Source organism: Melanostigma gelatinosum, assembly GCF_949748355.1.
Source record: "Melanostigma gelatinosum genome assembly, chromosome: 19".
NCBI classification, from domain to species: Eukaryota; Metazoa; Chordata; class Actinopteri; order Perciformes; family Zoarcidae; genus Melanostigma; species Melanostigma gelatinosum.
The window spans coordinates 961,941-988,533 of record NC_136652.1 but is presented as its reverse complement, the minus strand read 5'-3'; positions in this window follow the sequence as shown (position 1 = coordinate 988,533).

The window sequence follows — 26,593 nt, the reverse complement described above, 5'->3', positions numbered from 1 at the left end:
GTGTGTGTGTGTGTGTGAGTGCGTGTGTGTGTGAGTGCGTGTGTGCGTGTGTGCGTGTGTGTGAGTGTGTGTGTGTGTGTGTGAGTGCGTGTGTGTGTGAGTGCGTGTGTGTGTGAGTGCGTGTGTGTGTGAGTGCGTGTGTGTGTGAGTGCGTGTGTGTGTGAGTGCGTGTGTGTGTGTGTGTGTGTGTGTGAGTGCGTGTGTGTGTGAGTGCGTGTGTGTGTGAGTGCGTGTGTGTGAGTGTGTGTGTGTGTGAGTGCGTGTGTGTGTGTGTGTGTGTGTGAGTGTGTGTGTGTGTGTGAGTGCGTGTGTGTGTGAGTGCGTGTGTGTGTGTGTGTGTGTGTGTGTGAGTGCGTGTGTGTGAGTGTGTGTGTGTGTGAGTGCGTGTGTGTGTGAGTGCGTGTGTGTGAGTGTGTGTGTGTGTGTGAGTGCGTGTGTGTGTGTGTGTGTGTGTGAGTGTGTGTGTGTGTGTGAGTGCGTGTGTGTGTGAGTGCGTGTGTGTGTGTGTGTGTGTGTGTGTGAGTGCGTGTGTGTGAGTGTGTGTGTGTGTGAGTGAGTGTGTGAGTGCGTGTGTGTGTGAGTGTGTGTGTGTGAGTGTGTATGTTTACGTGTTTGTGTGTGCATTCCGTCATTCACAACACAGAGGCACCTGAGCAGGCACCAGCTGGCGACGTGAGAGGTGCGCTCTAATTTAAAATGCATCTCATTAGAAGCAGCCCATCGCCTCTATACCGTCACTATCCTCCTCCTCAAGACACTGCGTGGAATGATTTTACTCAAGAATAACTGGTGAAATGTTCCTCTCAGTAAATATGTAACATAGGACATATGTTTGAATATGTATTTGTCTTAACCAATAGGAGGTTTATGTAGATTTCTCTGCTGAAGTTTGACCTTGAATGATGTGCATTACCATTGAGCAGAGATTGAAGGCTTTTGTTTGTTTGTTGCTATTGTTTAAAACCCACTTCCCATTTGCAGCGAGAAATATACTTAAGAGAAGTGTTTATTCATTTGTAGAGATGGCTGCACTGCCAAGGAGAGGAGATTTGATGGAAGCTCAGATTCATTAAAACTTAATTAATATGCATCATTATGTAAATGAGGGTGCAGTTAATGAGTTTTTAAAAGAAGCATTCCTTAATTAGTTCACTTTTAATGGCATCATCATTTATCTTTTTCTTCTTTGAAGCAGAATGGTGCACTAGATGCAAGCAGTTCTAAAATGCTAATCTACGTTTTATCATCTTATCTTTCTGATTTCCATGTTATAGCGATGACATCTCCAATCTTGTAGCTAATGAGGGACGTTTACACATTTTAAAATCAGTTATTTCAATTCAAGACACTGTACATTTTCTGAAAAAGGGGCAAGGGTTCCAAACAAACACACAATAGTTATCACACACACGCACACACACACAACAAAAACAAAAAAGGATAATTAAAAATGTATCGACCAGGAGAAGTTAAATCCAGACCCTTAGGCTACTCACAAATGCAGTCTTTTTTTCTCCATTCTGTTTGGGAAAAAAAGAGTCTCAACAGTTCCATATCCCAGAGAACAACGCTGGCAGGGTGTCAGAAGACTTGACAAAACCTGGAGACTTCTGACAGCGTCACACTTCTGGATAATTGGTCCCCAGCACTTCTTGTAAAAAGCGGCGAACTTCCCTCTATACAGAAGACCCAATAAAACTTTCTTCACGGTGTTGCACCTAAGCCAACACCGCGTTCTCTCATGTTGTAATGCACGCCACACTGCAGTTTAAACCATAACTAAACTGCACAGGAAGTGTTTTTTGTTCTTGTTGTCAGATTTCAGTCTGTATCAAATCCTGAGAGCATGTGAACACAGGCTTGTTAGGTGACAGTTTGACTCTTAAATGTTGCGTTTTTAAATAATTCTGTGTGTCCAATTATAATGTGCTGGACATTTAAAAATAATAAAGATAAGTAGAAAGTTTTTTATCTGATGTGTTATACCATCCTGTTTGACCTGGATCTTCTTCGTCCACACACACATCTCCACCCTTCCACATCTTCTCCTCTGATGAACATTTTGATTGTTCCGCCTCAGAAGGAATCAGTTGCATCATTTCTCAGCACTGGGCGGTACAAGGCTTTTGCATTAACAACACATTTATCATGCATGAGTGTAGTCCCCTCCTGCAAATGAATAAGTGGATGTGAACAGGAAAATGCAGGATATTGGCTTGTAAGTAAAAGAGGGCTGAAGTAACTCAAAATCCAAAAGTGGACACTAGTTTGTCCAAAATGTTTGGATTTTTGACATTGGCATACATTTTCATATCCATCTGCATAGGACTCATTATAACACTATACATGTCATATTACAGTAAGTTGTACCAAATCCAAATAAAATCCCCTCACTTAACTTGCTGTCGTTAAAATAACAATCGTTTTTATTATTACAATAATAATTATTATTATTAATATATTATTTCTGCTGCTAGTGTTGTTGTTGCCTTTGTTTTGCTATTATTGTCTCTCTGCCTCCCCTTATAGATGAAATGCAGCAGTTTCTCTCATTATTTAGATGTGCATTCCTGTGGAATAAATTCTCATAGACACATATAAATTATTGTTTAACGAGAAGCTGTATCCTATAAATTATTCAAAGCACCTGGGATTACAATACGAGATCAAATGATGGGAAAGAAAGAGCACTCTGCTGGAGGCAGCCCGCACACGAGCCATCACATTCCCAGTTTGATGTTCCACACAATCTGCTTATGCAGGAATAATTGGGGAGTAACAGACACCATGTGTACAGATACACCACTCACGCTTTTATACGCCATATTTGGAGAGAGGTAATTGGGCCGCTGGACATGGTCAGCGATGTCACCACGACTCGTGTACGTGGTTGTCCTCTGCGCAGGCAAAGTTACATCGTAAGCTCCAGAATAACAGAACAATTATAATCAGCTTGTGTATTCTCTCCTGCAGGAATCCTACCAAAAGGGAAAAAGAATGAAAGTCAGGGAGGATCTACTTGTGTACAACTATCACGCCGAGCAAACTGGAATCATTTTTTTCATGGCCATTTTCCCCCGTCTGGATGAATTTAAACCGCAGGTTTCGGTAGGTGAGAATACAGAAACAGTGGAATTTATTGGTGTGTTACGGTGCCCTGAAGTGTTGTAAAAAGGACACTCCAGTAGATAAGGAGAAAGCCATTGTGTGGCATGTGACTGATGGAGAAAGGGGATTTAAATTGAGTCCTCAGTCATAAAATAAATAATGTGTATGTCACCAAAGTGGGGAGCAGATAGAAAGAGAAAAGAGAAAGATGACAATGATCTGCTCTCACAGGAACCCGGGGCGTTGTAGACCGGTAGACGGAGGGCATTGTGGGACTGTTAGAAACATGAGGGATGCAGGTGCACTGGGGGATGAATGTGGTTTTGCTGAGTGTGTGTGGCTGTGCTGGGATGAGAGGGGGGCACGTAATTGCCCCCACAGATGGGTGAAGTGTAAGAGGCTGGTGTGAGGGAGTGGGGGGGGGGGGGGGGGTTGCATGTGCATCTATTTTGCTTTGCAGAAACCTCAAGCAAATGAGTTAAGAGCACATCCAGTGTGCAATGGAAAGAAAAGTCACTGAAATATTAAACTTCAGCAAGGACAGGAGGAAAAGTTGAAGTGAGGAGAAGAGGAGTGTGCATACGTGTCCAAAACAAGCAGAAGGCATAAAAGATGTGAATTACTCTTTCTACAAAGTGCAGTAAGTTTAACAGGTGCTGCAATACCCACAGCAGGACTACTTTTTCTTTCCTCATGAAACTCACCTCTTTAAAAAAAGGAATATAAAAAGACACAGAGACTAGAAAGCTCAAGGAGGAAGAGGGATTAAGATGAAGGAAGGACGGGCCGCGGGGAAGGATAGAGTGAGAGAAACAAAGATAGAGGGAGCGAGAGAGTAGGAGGGAAACAGGAAAAGGGAGATCATAGCGAGGGAAAAGAAGAAGACCGTAAGATCATAAGAGATGGATATGCATTTGCACACGAGAGAGAAAGAGGTTGAGAGGGAGCAGGAGACCGTAGGGGACTGTCCCCATTCCTGCACCCCACGCTGAGAGCTCCTCTCCTCGACCGTGCCACTTCCGATCAGCCACGCAGACGAGCCTCAGCCCCCATAACAGAGCTGCTGAGACTGCCGGTGCCAGCTAAAGGCTGGATCCCCACTGACTATACTGACGAGAGAGTGAGAAGTTTGGGCTCTCAGTAGGCATGTTCCTCCCTCTCTTATTCATTTCAATTACAAGGGGCTTGTATTCCTGCAGGGCAAGGCCGTGTCGTGTGATCCACTGTAATGCAGCGAGGGCGACATGGAGAAGACACGCTGATGCACCATTATCTGCATATTATATGGAGCCAGTTACATTCATGGCTAGAGGGGGAAACGGACCGGAAGTCTCTGCAGAAAGAAGTTGAAGCGATGATGTAAACAACATAAACACTGAATAAAAAACTGCATTTGTTTAACACATCTTGAACACACTGAAAACGAAAAGCTTCATTTATGCTGCGCCGTAATACACTGTGTCGACTGTAAGTCTGCTAAATGACTGTAATGTAATGTAATGTAATGTAATACACCTTGGATTCGAACACTCTGGATTCGAATACTTTACAGGAAAAAGCCACAGTGAAACAGACAAAATCATCAAACATTTTTGATTTAATCATATCATGGTTGCACACTTGAGAAATAAATGCTTTGGAAAACTTGCCCCTAATATGACTTCTATCCTGCAGCGTGAAAATGGCTCACATACATGAACCTGCACACACATACATGAACCTGCACACACATACATGAACCTGCACACACATACATGAACCTGCACACATACATGAACCTGCACACACATACATGAACCTGCACACACACATACATGAACCTGCACACACATACATGAACCTGCACACATACATGAACCTGAACACACATACATGAACCTGCACACACACATACATGAACCTGCACACACACATGAACCTGCACACACATACATGAACCTGCACACACATACATGAACCTGCACACACATACATGAACCTGCACACATACATGAACCTGCACACACATACATGAACCTGCACACACACATACATGAACCTGCACACATACATGAACCTGCACACACATACATGAACCTGCACACACATACATGAACCTGCACACACATACATGGACCTGCACACACACATACATGAACCTGCACACACATACATGAACCTGCACACACACATACATGAACCTGCACACATACATGAACCTGCACACACATACATGAACCTGCACACACATACATGAACCTGCACACACACATACATGGACCTGCACACACACATACATGAACCTGCACACACATACATGAACCTGCACACACACATACATGAACCTGCACACATACATGAACCTGCACACACATACATGAACCTGCACACACACATACATGAACCTGCACACATACATGAACCTGCACACACATACATGAACCTGCACACACATACATGAACCTGCACACACATACATGAACCTGAACACACATACGTGAACCTGCACACACATACATGAACCTGCACACACATACATGAACCTGCACACACACATACATGAACCTGCACACACATACATGAATCTGCACACACATACATGAACCTGCACACACAAACTGAACCTGCACACACACATATATGAACCTGCACACACATACATGAATCTGCACACACATACATGAACCTGCACACACACATACATGAACCTGCACACACACATACATGAACCTGCACACACACATACATGAACCTGCACACACATACATGAACCTGCACACATACATGAACCTGCACACACATACATGAACCTGCACACATACATGAACCTGCACACATACATGAATCTGCACACACATACATGGACCTGCACACACACATACATGAACCTGCACACACATACATGAACCTGCACACACACATACATGAACCTGCACACACACATACATGAACCTGCACACACATACATGAATCTGCACACACATACATGGACCTGCACACACACATACATGAACCTGCACACACATACATGAACCTGCACACACACATACATGAACCTGCACACATACATGAACCTGCACACACATACATGAACCTGCACACACACATACATGAACCTGCACACACATACATGAACCTGCACACACATACATGAACCTGCACACACACATACATGAACCTGCACACACATACATGAACCTGCACACACATACATGAACCTGCACACACCCATACATGAACCTGCACACACATACATGAATCTGCACACACATACATGAACCTGCACAAACATACATGAACCTGCACACACACATACATGAACCCGCACACACACACACATGAACCTGCACACACATACATGAACCTGCACACACATACATGAACCTGCACACATACATGAACCTGCACACACATACATGAACCTGCACACATACATGAACCTGCACACATACATGAACCTGCACACACATACATGGACCTGCACACACACATACATGAACCTGCACACACATACATGAACCTGCACACACACATACATGAACCTGCACACACACATACATGAACCTGCACACACATACATGAATCTGCACACACATACATGAACCTGCACACACATACATGAACCTGCACACACATACATGAACCTGCACACACATACATGAACCTGCACACACATACATGAACCTGCACACACATACATGAACCTGCACACACACGTACATGAATCTGCACACACATACATGAACCTGCACACACACATACATGAACCTGCACACACACATACATGAACCTGCACACACACATACATGAACCTGCACACACATACATGAACCTGCACACATACATGAACCTGCACACACATACATGAACCTGCACACATACATGAACCTGCACACATACATGAATCTGCACACACATACATGGACCTGCACACACACATACATGAACCTGCACACACATACATGAACCTGCACACACACATACATGAACCTGCACACACACATACATGAACCTGCACACACATACATGAATCTGCACACACATACATGGACCTGCACACACACATACATGAACCTGCACACACATACATGAACCTGCACACACACATACATGAACCTGCACACATACATGAACCTGCACACACATACATGAACCTGCACACACACATACATGAACCTGCACACATACATGAACCTGCACACACATACATGAACCTGCACACACACATACATGAACCTGCACACACATACATGAACCTGCACACACATACATGAACCTGCACACACACATACATGAACCTGCACACACATACATGAATCTGCACACACATACATGAACCTGCACACACAAACTGAACCTGCACACACACATACATGAACCTGCACACACACATACATGAATCTGCACACACATACATGAACCTGCACACACACATACATGAACCTGCACACACACATACATGAACCTGCACACACACATACATGAACCTGCACACACATACATGAACCTGCACACATACATGAACCTGCACACACATACATGAACCTGCACACATACATGAACCTGCACACATACATGAATCTGCACACACATACATGGACCTGCACACACACATACATGAACCTGCACACACATACATGAACCTGCACACACACATACATGAACCTGCACACATACATGAATCTGCACACACATACATGGACCTGCACACACACATACATGAACCTGCACACACATACATGAACCTGCACACACACATACATGAACCTGCACACACACATACATGAACCTGCACACACATACATGAATCTGCACACACATACATGGACCTGAACACACACATACATGAACCTGCACACACATACATGAACCTGCACACACACATACATGAACCTGCACACATACATGAACCTGCACACACATACATGAACCTGCACACACACATACATGAACCTGCACACATACATGAACCTGCACACACATACATGAACCTGCACACACACATACATGAACCTGCACACACATACATGAACCTGCACACACATACATGAACCTGCACACACACATACATGAACCTGCACACACATACATGAATCTGCACACACATACATGAACCTGCACACACAAACTGAACCTGGACACACACATACATGAACCTGCACACACACATACATGAATCTGCACACACATACATGAACCTGCACACACACATACATGAACCTGCACACACACATACATGAACATGCACACACACATACATGAACCTGCACACACATACATGAACCTGCACACATACATGAACCTGCACACACATACATGAACCTGCACACATACATGAACCTGCACACATACATGAATCTGCACACACATACATGGACCTGCACACACACATACATGAACCTGCACACACATACATGAACCTGCACACACACATACATGAACCTGCACACACACATACATGAACCTGCACACACATACATTAATCTGCACACACATACATGGACCTGCACACACACATACATGAACCTGCACACACATACATGAACCTGCACACACACATACATGAACCTGCACACATACATGAACCTGCACACACATACATGAACCTGCACACACACATACATGAACCTGCACACACATACATGAACCTGCACACACATACATGAACCTGCACACACACATACATGAACCTGCACACACATACATGAATCTGCACACACATACATGAACCTGCACAAACATACATGAACCTGCACACACACATACATGAACCCGCACACACACACACATGAACCTGCACACACATACATGAACCTGCACACATACATCAACCTGCACACACATACATGAACCTGCACACATACATGAACCTGCACACATACATGAACCTGCACACACATACATGAACCTGCACACACAAACTGAACCTGCACACACACATACATGAACCTGCACACACATACATGAATCTGCACACACATACATGAACCTGCACACACACATACATGAACCTGCACACACACATACATGAACCTGCACACACACATACATGAACCTGCACACACATACATGAATCTGCACACACATACATGAACCTGCACACACATACATGAACCTGCACACACATACATGAACCTGCACACACACATACATGAACCTGCACACACATACATGAACCTGCACACACACATACATGAACCTGAACACACACATACATGAATCTGCACACACATACATGAACCTGCACACACACATACATGAACCTGCACAGACATACATGAACCTGCACACACATACATGAACCTGCACACATACATGAACCTGCACACACATACATGAACCTGCACACATACATGAACCTGCACACATACATGAATCTGCACACACATACATGGACCTGCACACACACATACATGAACCTGCACACACATACATGAACCTGCACACACACATACATGAACCTGCACACACATACATGAATCTGCACACACATACATGAACCTGCACACACATACATGAACCTGCACACACATACATGAACCTGCACACACATACATGAACCTGCACACACACATACATGAACCTGCACACACACATACATGAACCTGCACACACATACATGAACCTGCACACACACATACATGAACCTGCACACACATACATGAACCTGCACACACATACATGAACCTGCACACACACATACATGAACCTGCACACACATACATGAACCTGCACACACACATACATGAATCTGCACACACATACATGAACCTGCACACACATACATGAACCTGCACACACACATACATGAACCTGCACACACATACATGAACCTGCACACACACACATACATGAACCTGCACACACATACATGAACCTGCACACACACATACATGAACCTGCACACACATACATGAACCTGCACACACATACATGAACCTGCACACACATACATGAACCTGCACACACACATACATGAATCTGCACACACATACATGAATCTGCACACACATACATGAACCTGCACACACACATACATGAACCTGCACACATACATGAACCTGCACACACATACATGAACCTGCACACACATACATGAACCTGCACACACATACATGAACCTGCACACACACATACATGAATCTGCACACACATACATGAACCTGCACACATACATGCATGAATCTGCACACACATACATGAACCTGCACACACATACATGAACCTGCACACACACATACATGAACCTGCACACACATACATGAACCTGCACACACACATACATGAATCTGCACACACATACATGAACCTGCACACACATACATGAACCTGCACACACATACATGAATCTGCACACACATACATGAACCTGCACACACATACATGAATCTGCACACACATACATGAACCTGCACACACACATACATGAACCTGCACACACATACATGAACCTGCACACACACATACATGAATCTGCACACACATACATGAACCTGCACACACATACATGAACCTGCACACACACATACATGAACCTGCACACACATACATGAACCTGCACACACATACATGAACCTGCACACACACACATACATGAACCTGCACACACATACATGAACCTGCACACACACATACATGAACCTGCACACACATACATGAACCTGCACACACATACATGAACCTGCACACACATACATGAACCTGCACACACACATACATGAATCTGCACACACATACATGAATCTGCACACACATACATGAACCTGCACACACACATACATGAACCTGCACACATACATGAACCTGCACACACATACATGAACCTGCACACACATACATGAACCTGCACACACATACATGAACCTGCACACACACATACATGAATCTGCACACACATACATGAACCTGCACACATACATGCATGAATCTGCACACACATACATGAACCTGCACACACATACATGAACCTGCACACACACATACATGAACCTGCACACACATACATGAACCTGCACACACACATACATGAATCTGCACACACATACATGAACCTGCACACACATACATGAACCTGCACACACATACATGAATCTGCACACACATACATGAACCTGCACACACATACACACATACATGAACCTGCACACACACATACATGAACCTGCACACACATACTGCCATCAATCAGAGCATTGTTGCACTTATAATGTCCAAGTGCAAAAAATAAATAGAGAATCTCTGTCTTGATGACATGTAGATTAATCTGCTGTGTACTGATTCATCTCCAACTCGCACATGCTTTGAGAAAAAAAATATCTCGAGATTCTTGTACCTGAAGTCTTCCGATAATCTTTCGTTCAATTGTAGAGGAATATGGGTGTTTTGTAGAATGACTTCCTTTTCAGTAGGGGCTCTCTTTGTGCAGGCAGAGAATGTGTTTTATTTGTATTTATGCATATGAATAGCATACGCTGAATGCCAATGATTAGATGGCTTAAGTTCCCCTTCAGAGTTCATATCCTCCATAAAACTGTCCAATTATGTGTTCATGAGCTGAGAGGAAGATATGTATGCCTGTGGCTGAAAGCATGCCCAACAGTGCCACCTAGCCTTGAGAGCAGGCGGGAAACCTTTTTTAATATTTTACTCTGTTTATAATCCATGAGCAACTGATGTGAAGTTAGATTTTGCGTTTTGATTTTAAGTTCTGCCTTTAATCAAAACAGTTTTCATACCTTACACCTGCAGTTCTGTAAAATGTGGGATTTTTTCACAATCATTGCAATTTGAGTTTTTTAATGATCGGGGTGATTCTAATAATTTCCTTTCTGTACAAAACAGGAAACCACAACACTATTGGGACAATTCTAGTGAAATTCCAGCATGGCATATAATATGCATACCTTGTCAGTGGTGCAATGTAATACCTCACTGTGAGCGAGTGAGTCATTTTTCGCTGTGTGAGTCTGAGTCTGAGCAGGGGAGTTATTCTCTGCCTGATCACTGCCAAAATAACAGCAGATAATTAGGCCCTTTAGAGCGCTGGGTGTCTCTTAACAAAGGCACCTGCGTTTCCTGTGGTGTTTGCCGTGCACCCCAAGTGATTGTCATTTTTAATCTAGCACTCCCGCTGAGACTTCTCTGGCAGCAGCCTAGTCTGTAGGTTACCGAGGGTACCTCCATGGGAAGAATGTGTACGTGTGCATGTGCATGTGCACGCTTGTGTGTATCCGGTTAGCCAAGCATGTGTCAATGTGCATGCACATGAAAGCAGACATGTGTAAAGAAAACAGCCCAGTGTGTTTGCATGTGTGTAAAGGTGTTTCTGTCTATGCAATGTAATACTATTGGGTGTTTAAATCTGCTCTTCTTCTCATCACTATGCCTTGATTGCAACGTTAAAATGGTTGACATTAAAATTGACATCATAGCAGAGGTTAATGTTATCAGTCAGCAAAGGAAATGACTTCCCCCAACATTCAGGTATGTGTATTCATAAACGTGGCTTATACTCAGGACTGAGGCAACTTCAACAGGAAATGTTTGCAAATGGAAATGGACTGAATGATTTTCAGTTCATCTGAATGAAATTATTTGTTCTGAACATCCTCCCTCATGTCTGACAAGAAACAGCCACCCTCCACCTTGTTGTTTCTACTCTTTTTCCTCTCTCTCTCTTGCTCTCTCTCTCTCTCTCTCCTCCTCCCAATAAGGAAACAAATAGAGAGCCAAATACACCCGTTGCAATTCCTCTCCAGTGCAGCGATCCACATCCTGGACCGTGCCAGGTTGGGGAAATCATTGGAATTGTTTACCCCCCATACACCCACCACCACCCTCACTCCACCACCCCCAATACCACCACTAACCACACACACACCTCCCATCTTCATCTCCCTCTACTCCTCCTGCCCCCAACCAGCCCCCACCCCTCCTTCTTCTTCTCCTCTACAAAATAAGATGCCCGTGTCTGATCGTCTGAGCCAATTTGCAGACCCATGTGGCACCTTTCCCTTCAGACCTGGGAATTGTGCCTCTCGCTGCCTGGCAAAGAGGCGAGGAATTATTTTTATCCCCCAAACACGTGGACATGCACCGATGATTTCAAATGCCTGCCTCGCACATTGTCAGGGATGATTTTGGCCAGGTGCCAAAGCTATTATATTGATCTCTCTTTCTCTGTATTTCAATAGCCACAGACAATGCAGATTTACTGCAGAACATATTAGGGAAATAAAAATCTGTCTCAGACACTAAACGCACTGAAACTGATGGTATGCATTGTGATCTGTGCATGCTTGTGTTAAATGCTTTTTTTCTAGACTTTTGTGAACAATACTCTCAGTTTTGGGTCTATCTCCATCCATCCTAACATCCAGTGTTTTCATTAGTTAACTTAATATGCAGCTCCTTCTAAATAAATATCTAATTACATTCTGACATATTCTCATCATGACAGTGACAATCATAACTTTGGAACCATCATTTTTTTCTACCGCAGCTTATTGCTTTGGCATCTAGATCTTTTTCCTCGGAGTGTGTTGCTGGCATGTAGGCTCTGGCTTTGGTTGGAAACGATGAGACCTCCGATGTTTGCTGAGGTACACACGGGAATATTCAAATGTTGAAACTGGCAGGGAACGTGCTGTCAGCTAATGAGCGTGTCTATGAGAAAATGATTTGGTTGTTTCCTGAGAGGGAAATCACAGAGAATGGCTAAATGGGAGCTCTCCGAAGAGACTCAGCAGAGGCTCGGTATATGGCGATGAGACCACGTTGGGACGCTGGTGGATTGGATGAACAGTGTCTGTCTGCCTCGGTGCCAATGTCATTAGTGCTGAGGACTGAGAACGACCACCATGTCCCTTTTGATTGCCATTAGAGCCTGGAGCCAAACAAAGAACCAAACAAAAGGCCCTGAATAGACTTGGAGTGGAGGTCATGCCAGACACTTCAGTAGCAGAGCTTTTTGGTGTCCTTTAGACCAGCAATTTTCAGCCTGTTTGGCACTGTGGAACAATTAAACAAGACAAAACATACTGTATCAATCATGCACAGCAAATGGATGGCTCACTGACACGGTCCAACATTTCAATAAAACCCTTCTGGACGATCCCGTAACGAGAATATCAAATGAAAATGCTGCTTAATACTGCCTTCATTTTTGAGCTAAATCTCATTGACATGTTAAAGGAACCCTGCAGAGTCGCTGTAGAGCAATGTTGTGATGAGCAGATCCCCTTATTGTTAATATCTCAGGCTCTACAATCACACTTCTTATTTCTGAACTTTCACTTTGATTCACGAATGTATATTACACATTTTAAGCGGCTTTAAAAAAATATCCCACAGCTCATATTCAGTGAACAGTATGCTGGACACAATGACTTTTTTACATTTTTAATCAGGATCTGAATCAGATGCCAGCGTTTGTATCCCACTGACCTGATTGACACACGAGCCACACTCGATCAGCCACGACGTTAAACAATTGTCTACACATTGCCGTTGGTTTCACTTCATTAGCTGTGAAACAAAATGCAAAACTCAATGAGCTACAAGTTGAAAGCTTCAGCAAACTCTAATAGAGATATAATGCTTCCCTAGGCAAAACTGTACAATGTATCACAGGGATTAAAGCAGTCAAGTTACATACACGAGTGCAGCATATTTGACTTCAAGGGTATTTTAGATATTCAATCAAAATCCACATTGTTTTGTTTTCTTGCTACTTTGCTTACCGTACTTTGTTACTTGATGAATTTTCCGAAGTTAAATTCTCCATATTAAATACACAGTGGCCAGTTTATTAGGTGCTCCTGCTTTGAAGTCATAGGTAGGGCTGGTGTTGTATTGGGCTGCACTATATTCAGAGTGAATTTCCGACAATGTAAACAATTGGTAGAAGGTTGATGTTATGGCAAGGCTGTTTTATTGGACCGCATAAGATTGTACAAGTGTATGAGTACGAGTGTATGTATCAAACATAGATAAAAAAATGGACTATTTACCTCACAATTTGTGTTACAGACAAACATGTATGCCAGCATGTTTTGACTCAAGCAAACATGGCCTTTTTCTTTGCTTTGCTTATATTTTGTTGTGATTTATGTGCATGTATTCTGCATGATGCAGCATTTTACTGTGCATGTGACCCAGGCTGCAGTAAGATCAGAGGGGTCATTTTCATCTCATTGCAGCAATGTTTTTAACCTAAGACATTTGCGAACCCTGAAGAAAGAAATGGTTCATGAGCGTTTTTACTGACCTCTGAGCATCTTTGACATGGGTAACACCTCATTGTTTGGCCCTGAGTTTTCACTTGTTCAGACACACATCCTGTGGTAATTGAGGTCAAAATGTTTTTGCAACGGTACGCATGATACAGTGCACTGATTTCATGTTGAAATAAGAGGCGACCAGGTGCAATTAAAGCCTTTTAGCGCTGCCCAGGCAGTGATTATACTGATTTCGTATATAAAGTGGCTCCTGCAAATTGCTGCACAGCTACAACATCTAACCAAAGCTAAAACCTCTCTGAGATAGTTTAACTAAAAAAGAAGAAATAGTTTTATTGCTATATTAGCTTTTACTCCAAATACCTGGAAGTATCTACAAGTATATTAAGAGTTGTAATAGTACCAAACTCATCATATTGAGCTACCCAACATTTAGAGATAATTCTATCTTTGAGAATTGTCAATTGTTTAGCCCAATACAGCTGAAAACATATATCTTTGTATAATATTTGTGTTTGTGTGGGATCCCTTGCATCTGTGCAGGATGTCTTTGCTGATCCCATAAGGCTCCTCTGGCTGGCGTCCCATCAGAAACCTGAATGAGTGATGGCTCGATGGTGCTCAGATGAAGAGAGTATTGTCAAAGGAGCTGCATGTGACTACCGTAATCAGGACTGTGCTCGGCTCCCTGGCTCCCAGACCATATTCTGCTGATTCAAAAGGCCTTGGTTTATGTCCAACACAATACGCTGTAATATATCAGCAGAGTTGGTAAATGCCAAGGTAATCATTATATGATGTAGATCAACAATTGATTGGTCCACCCTGATGTCAATAACAGCAACAAGGGAAGTTATGGATGAAACGTTTGGGTTACAAATATCTAACCAGCGGTCTGTGTTGCTGTTGTTTGCGCCCTCTGCCATATGCCACCCATCTCCATGTCTCTATCTCTTTCTCAGTCCCTTTTTATCTCCTCCTTTTCTCTCTGGTCATTCTGTGCCTTGCTCTGTGTCTCCACACACATAAAATGGAGGGCAACGCTGAGGTTCCAATTCAGAACTCATTTGCGGTGGTGCCGGCCCCCTACCCGCTCAGCAGTTGCAGAGGGGACCCAGGGGAGCCCTATCACAGCTCTATATGCAAATGTCTTTGCACCTGGACAACAGCATGGGCATGCTGGGACTGGGAGCTTATTTATGCAAATCTCAGGGAGACAGTCACAGCACAACACAGAGCCGGCCACAGACACTAGTGGCCATATCTCCCCAGCAGCCCAACTTGTTGGAAAAACGTGGAAAACATGACAGATGTGGACCAAGGGGAAAAAGAGCGAGGAGATTGGTGTAGAGCGTGTGGTAAATGAAATGTATGGATGCTGTAGATAAATATACAGTATGTAAGGGATTTAAAAGTCTTGATTAAATTGTGACTGTACAACTATAAATAAATGTAACAATTAATGATGAAAAACTTAGTATGTTTGATCTTTTGAATAAAGCACACAGAGACACATATGAGACCACACGGACTCACACAGACACAAAGATGTTTGTTTACCGTCACAACACCACTGACAAGAAGAAATAACGCTGAATGTGTTTCAGCACTCCTCTGCAAAAAGAGAACAAAACCAATCTTTGTGTCTCAGCTGGCCCTGCCTCCCGACTGGGCCGCACCACTGTGTGAGACATCACACAGGAAAACGCTCCCTCTCTGCACACAACAGGCCACATTAATGTGCAAATGTATGCAAGACATTTTCAGAAAAGCCGAAATTACTGAGCCAAATGAGGTAGAATTATGAATAATTACTGCACATTTTCTGAAACTTTCCACAATTTCCTGTGAAACAATGACTTGTGGTTTAATTGAGGAAATCCAAACGTGGTGTGAGGTATTGGCTGGAGGCAGGAGCTACCTATGCCCAGTTTCATATGCTTTCACAATACCAGCTTGATTCATGTCATTATTTGGAAGGAGCGCGTAGTGGCATTATCGTACCCTCATGTATGATGAATGTCATCTATATGTAATACCTGCCAGAATCCTGTTTATGCAGTGGTGGGCCATCAGGGCCAGCTAAGCCTTCTCTGCTGGCCTAAACAAAATCACAAAGTTATAGCTATTTTACAATTTAATAATTCTTCACAAATACACATGTATTATAATTTTTTCCCATTATCTTATTTTGTCATTGCACAGCTCCTGTCTCTTCTTCTTCTATGGTGTTTGATTTTCAAAAAATGTAGCCAGAATCCACGCGAAAACGGACAAAGGGCTAATGCTATTAGCGGCTATCGCTACAAGCTAAACTGATCGGCGAAACGTGTCTTCAGCAGACAGACAAATCACCGTCATTTTAACTCTTATACCATGCACTTTATTTATGCTAGACCGTGCTTGGCTTCTCCATATGCACCGGTTATTTTATAATCTTTTTAAACAAGTTATCTAGGGTGAGCACAAAGCAGGCTTCGGCTCAGCTAGCATTCACGCCTCCACACCAAAGCGATCTCTCACAATGCTATTGTCATCACTGCAACCATCATTCATACCAAAAATACACCATGATTACAATGTATGATTACCCACTCATTACCTATTACCCACCCCAGATTATATTCCCTTGAACTCAAGTTAAATCCTGCGCTTCGTAGCACTCAGTCTCTTCCCAGCAGAGAGCTCGACTCTCGATAGCGTAACTAGCTCTGTTGGCTTTCTAAGCTTGTATTAAATGTATTCCCTCCCGTTAAGAGTCATTGGTTCACCAGATCCAAACCTGCCAAATAGGACCCGGGGGGACCGTCGTCTTTACCCCACGCTACCCCGCCACCAGATTCAGTTAGCCTGGTTCACCGGACTCTCGGAGCTGCTTCAGCTCTTGTTAGCCCGTAGCTATGCGTTCAAAAACACTCACCGTTCTCTTGACAGACCACACCGGTTGGATTTCGCAAAAAGAACACTGTGCAGGCAAAATACACACGTGTTCCTAATTCAGCTTGCAAATGTGCTTCATAGAGTAATCCAGCTACTTTAAATTTCAAATCAATATACTTTACCGGCTTGCTGCGGCCTGCTCCTTTGTTCGGCTCTCGGAGGCGTTGACCACGATATCTTCTCTAAGTTTTCCTATAATCTAACTATACAGATTTAATTAAAAAGGTTCTGTTTACCTCTTTGTCTTTGGCGCCAGAAGGTATCGTAGTCAGCGTCCTCGTCCAGTCCGTTTTCCAGCAATTATCACGTCGGGTCACCAAATTTGTGGAGGCTTAAAACAAAGGATGAGAGCCTACAGGCCGCAGGAACTTTTCTGCTGCGAGCTTCTTACTGCGCACCAGAAAAATGGGCTGGATCAATAGTAATGTTCTCGAGAACAGAGACCACATACACGCATCTCCTCACAGGTCTGGCCATTCCAGGTACTGAAAAAGAGGGGCGGAAGTGGTCGGAGGAATGGTCTCTAGAACGTTGTCTTTTATATCCCCTGACAGTCGGAAAGTGTCCGAACTGTCCTAAAACGTCTGAATGGTCGATTAGAGATTGGCTCCATTTTAATTCTGTCCCCTCCCAATATCGATCCTTTGTGGCAAACAACCTGTCCATCCCTCTGTTCTCTGCTGCACCTCTGTAAAGCCTCACTCAAAATGATCCCTTTCTGACCCTCAAAACTATTCATAGTGTTTTAATACCTTTAGTGACTATGGTTTTATACATTCAATGAGTAGAATACTGTAACATATAATATCCTCTACAAGTAAGAATATTGTAAACATATAATACATTCCATAAGTAAACATATTGTGACTTTTTAACATAATTTGAGATTCTTATTATTGTGACACTTCTACTCACCACTAGGGGTGTTATTTTATCCTCCTAATAATGTTTTTAATACTGAAATCCTTCACACCACCGAAAACATTACATTTCCCACAATTTAAGCTTCTGCATTTTCCAATGCACTAGTATTATTCAAATGTATTGTGCGGTTCGTAAGCCTCGTACCGAACGGTTTAATACGAATAAGTGTATTGGTACACCCCTAACAAATAACCGTAGCTCAGTAGGACAGCACAGAAGGCCCAGGTATAAAATGCACGGCCCGCCACTGTGTTTATTACGTTCAACATATGTCTGTCAGGGAGAGGCTTGTGAATTATGTTGGGCTGAGTTGACAATGTTTCTTAAAATCTCTACTGCATCTTATTTAGCTAACTAACAGTATAGGACATTAGGTAACCTGTCATATAAATGTGATTATGTTTTTACCAGTAAGAAGTCGCATAAAGGATTACAATCTAGTTACTAATCCACAGAGATTTGTCCGGTACGTGTTAGGTTGACTGAAGGTGCGGGCAAGTTGTTAGCCTCTACCAAAAGAAGATAACTGTGTTCCCTGTACCAATAAATGCACCTCCTGGTAACTCCAAAATCGTCTTGTTTCACTTTCTTAGCTAGCTTGCTAGTGTAACATCCCGTTAGCTTCCTCATGTCTCTGTGTGTGTTTTCCTGTGTCTCTGTCTGTGTGTGTGTGTGTGTGTGTGTGTGTGTGTGTTTCCCCTCATTACACTCATTCCACTCACCTGCCCAGTCCACCCAGCTGCCTTCAATTTCCTCATCACTCCACTCATATATACTCTCCTGCTGTCCCTGTTCTGGTTGTCAGATCGTTCTTGTTCGTTCCCTGTCTGTTCATTCTGTGCCTTCCTCGTGTTTGCTCGGTTGGATATTTTTGCCCGCTCTGTTGGAGTTGCTTTAAGTTTTTTTTTTTACCTTTTTTGCAAGTAAAGATTCCCGAGTTTGAACTTCACCCCGTCTCTTGTGTCTTATCTGCGATTGATCTGCCCCTCCACTTGACAGGTAGCTTGAGCTGCTGATGTGTTAAGTCACCGGGGCTAAGCTAGCTGTTAATGATTCATATAACTGTGGGCGGGCAGCTTGCTGAACCATATACCGTCTCGTTGTCTGTTTCTACACATCTTTAATACTGACTTTGTGACCTGTGGGTGGAGTGGGGGGAGGCTTTGGAGTTTCTTAATAATGTGACAGAGCTGAGCTGAGTAAGTAATGTAATGATAATACAGCTAATTAGTTGTACTATTGAATAATTAGTTAATTTATGTTATTTCACAATGGGTAGCATGTAAACAGAAATTTATATTATGTTCAACTAACTTGTGGTCATGGAGGTAGAAGGTGTCATAGCGCTGTAATTCACCCTGGGAATGATCCACCAGCCTGGGGGCAGCTCTGATGCTCTGATCACTAGGATGCTGCCGCTTACCTTCTGGCTCAAAACCAGAAGAGTAGAAAAAGATGGTTGTTATTGTGTCTGCTGTGGTGCTTGACAAGAGAGAGTTTAGAAATCTTCGTGTAGAACGAGGCAGAGGAAGAGAGGGTTCATTTAAATGCATGCTCACTCAGGGCCCATACGGAGTGGGTGTCTGCTGAGAATTCATCATGGCCTTGCTGATAAAGCCTCAGCCCCTTAGCGAGGGGAAAGGAGAGACGGATCACTCTCTTGAGGTGAGATTGCCTTGTGGATGGACACTTATTATGTAGAAATACACAACACTGACGGATATTACCATGGCACTTTTGGACTGGTTCTTCATCCCTCCATCCTCCATCAATCCAGGTTGCATATGAAGTGCTCTCTGGGGACCGTAAGCTGCAGGCTGCATCAGTGATTAAAGCTTCACAACAATTAGGAGGAAAGTTTTCAGTGAGAAATTCATCCATCTTTTCTTTACAAAGCATGGTAGTGATTTTTAACATTACAAAGGATCTGTTTAAGCTTAATTAGACATTAGCAGCTGGTAAAAACCTAACCTGTGTATAAGTGCTGTCATTCTAACTTGAATGCTTCCTACTTTAACATTGATACATGTTTTAAAACTACAACTTTGAAAAACACATAGAAGTTGTCTTGTTGCAACGCAGCCTGGTCTCACTCAGGGCGACAAATACTAACGTTTGGTCATACCGACGCACAAGGCACCCATTAGTGTCTGAATGAGACGCACCAGGCTTCCACCAAACCTCAATGGCACCCATCGCGATCATTACTAGATGCTCAGAGCAGAAGACGCACTATTAAGAGGAAAGAAGGTTTCTGATGGTGGGCAGGAGTGGTGGTGGATGGGTCAAACAAACACAGGACTTTTACTCCAGCGTTTGTGTCCCGTGTGAAACCAAAAGTTGAGTGATTTTTACTGAAGTCGTCCCGTGACGTTACGACACAGAGTCATTGAAGTTCCGTGTGTTGCTAACCTTACTTTAAAAGCACACAAATTTTAAGCCAAACCATGATTTTATTCCAACCCTAACAGTACTTTTGTCACTAACTGCCATTGTTTTACAACGTGTGTTACAGTGTTAACCGTGTTGTTCACCAGCTACTGCAGCTAACTTCTTCTTTTGTCTGTCATTTGGTGCTGGGCTCGAGAGGTAGAGGATTTCTTTGTAATATGTTGCTGAAAACAGCTGCTGTTTGGAAACAAGATTAGTGAGAACAGTGAGTGTGAATCAAAACAGTACAAATACAGGTTCAACACAGTGACAACTTTCATGTCATATATAGTCATTTTCATATTACATAAAGTAATTTGATCTATTGGTATATAAAGTATAATAATTATAGCAGCTTCAAATAAATCTAATCATCAGCTAGACTAGCAACATCTACTGGCCTTGAAAAGACATTGTGTGCTACTGCCATTGTGAGAAATCTGCTTTATTAAGAGATTTCTTTATGGCACAAACCAGATGTTTTCCAGCTCAGCTGATGCACATGGTGGACCAAATGAGAGATGAAAAAACTAAAGCTGTCTTGACATGGTGTCATTGTTGACCGTATTGATATCCAAATTCATTTGATTTGAATCAGATTGATACACATAAATATACAGATACAGAGTTATCTATCCTCTGACGTTAATTTAACTCACATGGACATGGAACATTCACATGGACCAACATAATTCAATGACACATCATCAGTTTTGTGGAGTAATTAACATAGATCTGCAAACAGTGGAGAACAATGGCCTTCGGTGGTAAGTGCTGAGTATGTGTGTGTGCATAACAGTGTTTCATTAGCATGTAGCACTGCAGTAGTCAAATAATGACTTGAAATTCCTGTTTGTCTTCAACAAAGTTTTTCTTTCTTTCTGATAGCTTGCCTTTAACATTTGAACACACCAAGCTCTGAAAGGCAGCAAAGTTTAATTTGTATTTAAAGTTCGGTTATTGTATGATTTATGCACCTGAACTGCATCATTGTTGGTTGAAATCACACCCATTCATTTTCTATTGTGGTTATTGTCTTTGTTCTACTTTGTACTTGGGTTTCTATTATGTTCACTAGATGAATTTATTATTTGTGCACACAATCCATAGTGTATATATATATATAAAGTTTGACTCTGATGATTGCAGTTTGTGAGTAAAACTCTTTGCAATATAGTAGTATAGCCTGACATAGTCGTTACATAATGCAGGTGCAAGAGAGGTTGTTTTTATGGTGAATCAGCAAGCATGCTGTGTTTTTGTTGGAATCCTGTTAAGCATTCCAACTATTGTTATCCTGTTTCTTTATTGTTGGAATGCTGTTAAGCAACTATTGTTCTTCCAATCTTTATTCAACTTCTTCTATTTCTTCCATCGCACTGCTTCTCCTCCTTCATTTTTTAAGCTACAGAAACCGTTCAACTATTAAAATGTTCAGCTCTTTCACCAGAGGGGTGCTATGACTTTTTATATTTCTAACCTTTAAACTTTTTGAATTATTAAGCTTTTTATTTTCAATGGGATCTCTATGGAGAATATTTTCAAATGGCTTCAGGCACACAGGTGTTCGCGATTGAGCCAATTAGTGATGTTGATAAACACACAGACTCACAGACACACACGCATATACACTCTTCTCCCTCTCTCTCTCTCTGTGTCTCTCATACAGTCATTCAGGTCTTAGGGATCTTTAGAGGTCTTTCCCCCCTCCTCCACCCCCCCCCCCCCACACACACACACGCCATTTTAAAAGAAAAGCCCCACAGAATGAATCCTAACTGAAATGCTTGTGATGAGCCTGTCATTTAATAACCGGTTTGTGTTTATCTAACATTATGATTCTGTCTCCTCTCCCCTTCTCCCCCACACCCCACACCCCATTTCAAAATAAAAGCCCCAGAGAGTGAATTCTAACTGAACTGCTTGTGATGAAGCCTGTCATTTAATAACCTCTGTTTATGTGTGTCAAACATTATGATTATGTCTCCTCTCCCCTCCCTCCCCCACCCAGTCCCACCCTTTCAAAATAAAAGCCCCATGGATTAACTGTATGTAAACATTAAGCTCAAAATTAGGCTTTTTTGTTGAAATAATGAATGCTCTTACTAATACTGCGACAACTACTACTGCTGCTAATATTTCTAGTATTACTACGACTACTGCTGCTACTACTTCTACTACAACTTTTGCTGTTGCTCCTATTACTAGTGCTATTACTGCTACCATCAATATTATCACTACCACTACTGCTATTACTACCACTACGACTATTACTTATACTACAACTGCTACTACTGCTATTCATGCTACTACCAGTACTAATACTACGACAGCTATTAGTACGACTGCTACTAGTACTACTACTACTGCTACTTCAAATACTGCCATTACTTTTACTACTACTACTGTTAAATTAAATACTACGACCACTACTACAGCTATTACTACTACTACTGATACTAGGCTACTACTTCTTCTAAATACTACTACTTCTTCTAAATACTAATACTTCTTCTTAATACTAATACTTCTACTACTAATGATACTTCTACTACAACTACGACTTATACTACTACTATTACAAATATCACTACTGCTACGACTACTACTTATTGTAATGCTACTAATACTTCTACTTCAAATACAACTTCTACTACTATTACTACAAATATCACTACTTCTGAAATTTGTTTAAGTTACAGAAATTGTTCAAATATCAAAATGTTCAGCTCTTTCAGGAGAGGGGTGCTTTGACTTTTCATATTTGTAATCTTTAAACTTTTTGAATTAAGCTTTTTGCAATTTTCTTTTGAATGGGATCTCTATGGAGAAAATCTTCAAATCCTGTTATACTTCAACTTTCAAAGCCTTCTTCTTCCTCATACTTTCAGCTACAGACACCATAGTTAGACATTTCAACTAGAAGGTTTTTCAGCAGTGCAGTTTAAATGCTTTCGAGCTTCAACATTTTTCAAACAGATAGTCTCCCATTTCTTAATTTTCAGCAATTTTTTCACAATTAATTTCAGCTTTCAGCATTCCAACACATTTTCAGCAGGAAATGCTTTTTCTAGTTCCACTATTTCTTCCGTCCCCCCGTTTCGTCGCAACGCTTCTTCTTCATTTTTTAAGCTACAGAACCGTTCAACTATCAAAATGTTCAGCTCATCTCTGCTATGACTTTCTCTATTTCTAACCTTTAAACTTTTTGAATTATTAAGCTTTATATTTTCAATGGGATCTCTATGGAGAATATTTTCAAATCCTCTTAAACTTCTTAAACTTTCAAATCCTTCAACTTCCTCATACTTTCAGCTACAGACACCATTTCAACTTTACAATGTTGAGAAAACCCTCAACTATTGCCACATGATTCAGCTTTTTGATATCTTTTTAACTTTCTGAACTGCAGCAATTGAACTTTTATGATTTTTCAGCCCTTTTCTGACTTTATAATGGATGTGTATTGCGCAGCTTAGAGTGCGTGATGTCACCGCTAGAGTGAAGAGCAGCTTGAGATTCTTGTGAAAAAAACATTTGTGTTTTGCCACTGTGTCCACAATTTTCACTCTTCATGCATAATTTCTGGATGTAGAAGTAGCTAATATTGTCCTTGTCATAGAAAAATTACTGTGGAATCCCACAGATTTACACATTTGACACAGAAGCCGTTAATTGAGAGGAAAACCAACTTTCTGCTCCATAGAGACCAATGTTAAATTTTGCTTCAAAAACATCTATATATATATATATATATATATATATATATATATATATATATATATAATAAAGATCTTGAAGGATTAATCTGCTGTGTGAGCATGCGTTTGGGTCCATCTACTACACCACCACATAACAACTACAGCTATTAATACGACTGCTACTAGTACTACTACTGCTACATCTTCTCCTGCCATGACCATTACTACTACTGCTACAACTACTGTTATATTAAATACTACGACCAATACTACAGCTATTACTATGACTACTGATACTACGTCTTCTACTACTAATTACTAATGCTTCTACGACTAATAATGCTTCTACTACAACTACAACTTCTACTACTACTACAAATATCACTACTACTACTACTAGTACTTATTCTAATGCTGCTAATACTTCTACTAATAATACTTCTCCTACAACTTGTACTACTACAAATATCACCACTGATGAATTTTTTTAAGCTACAGAAACTGTTCAAATATCAAAATGGTCAGCTCTTTCAGGAGAGGTGTGATATGACTTTTCATATTTGTAATCTTTAAACTTTTTGCAATTTGTTTTTGAATTGGATATCTATTTTCAGCAATGTTTTTGCGATTAATTTCAGTTTTCAGCATTCCAACGCATTTTCAGCAGGAAATGCATTTTCTAGTTCAATATGTGTTTGTATTAATAATGGATTCAATTACTATGTGCTCTGTCGCTTGTAGGAACAAATGCAGAATTGTTACCAGACTGCAGTTCCCCAGTTCTTCAGCTATCCATTTTAGCGTCTTTCAGCTTATTGTTTTGGTTTTATGAACCACAGCTTTACTGTTCTGCTTCACTCTCATCAACCAGCAGACAGCTGCTTTGAGCAAAAGAGAAACACTCAAATAAAGAAACTGTACAGCAGATGGACAAAACCTCAAGTTGTGTGAAACTGCCATCCTCCTTTAAGAGTTGTGTACCTTTTACAGCCATATGACGATAACATATCCCCACATTCCCCTGGTCTGGAAACAAGTGTTTTACAATAGACACAGCAAGATCCATTAATCAAATGCCACTAAGCCAACAGTGCTCCACGTCTATCAAACCCGTTAAATAGGCTACTTATTGAAAACACAAGTTCTAACTCCATTGATAAAGGAACCAAAGACTTTTCCATGAATCACTGAGGCAAGCAATCACCAAAAAGATTCTTGTGTCAGCCCACAGCATGAGCCATAAAATGGGACCTGGGCATGTAAAATAGACGC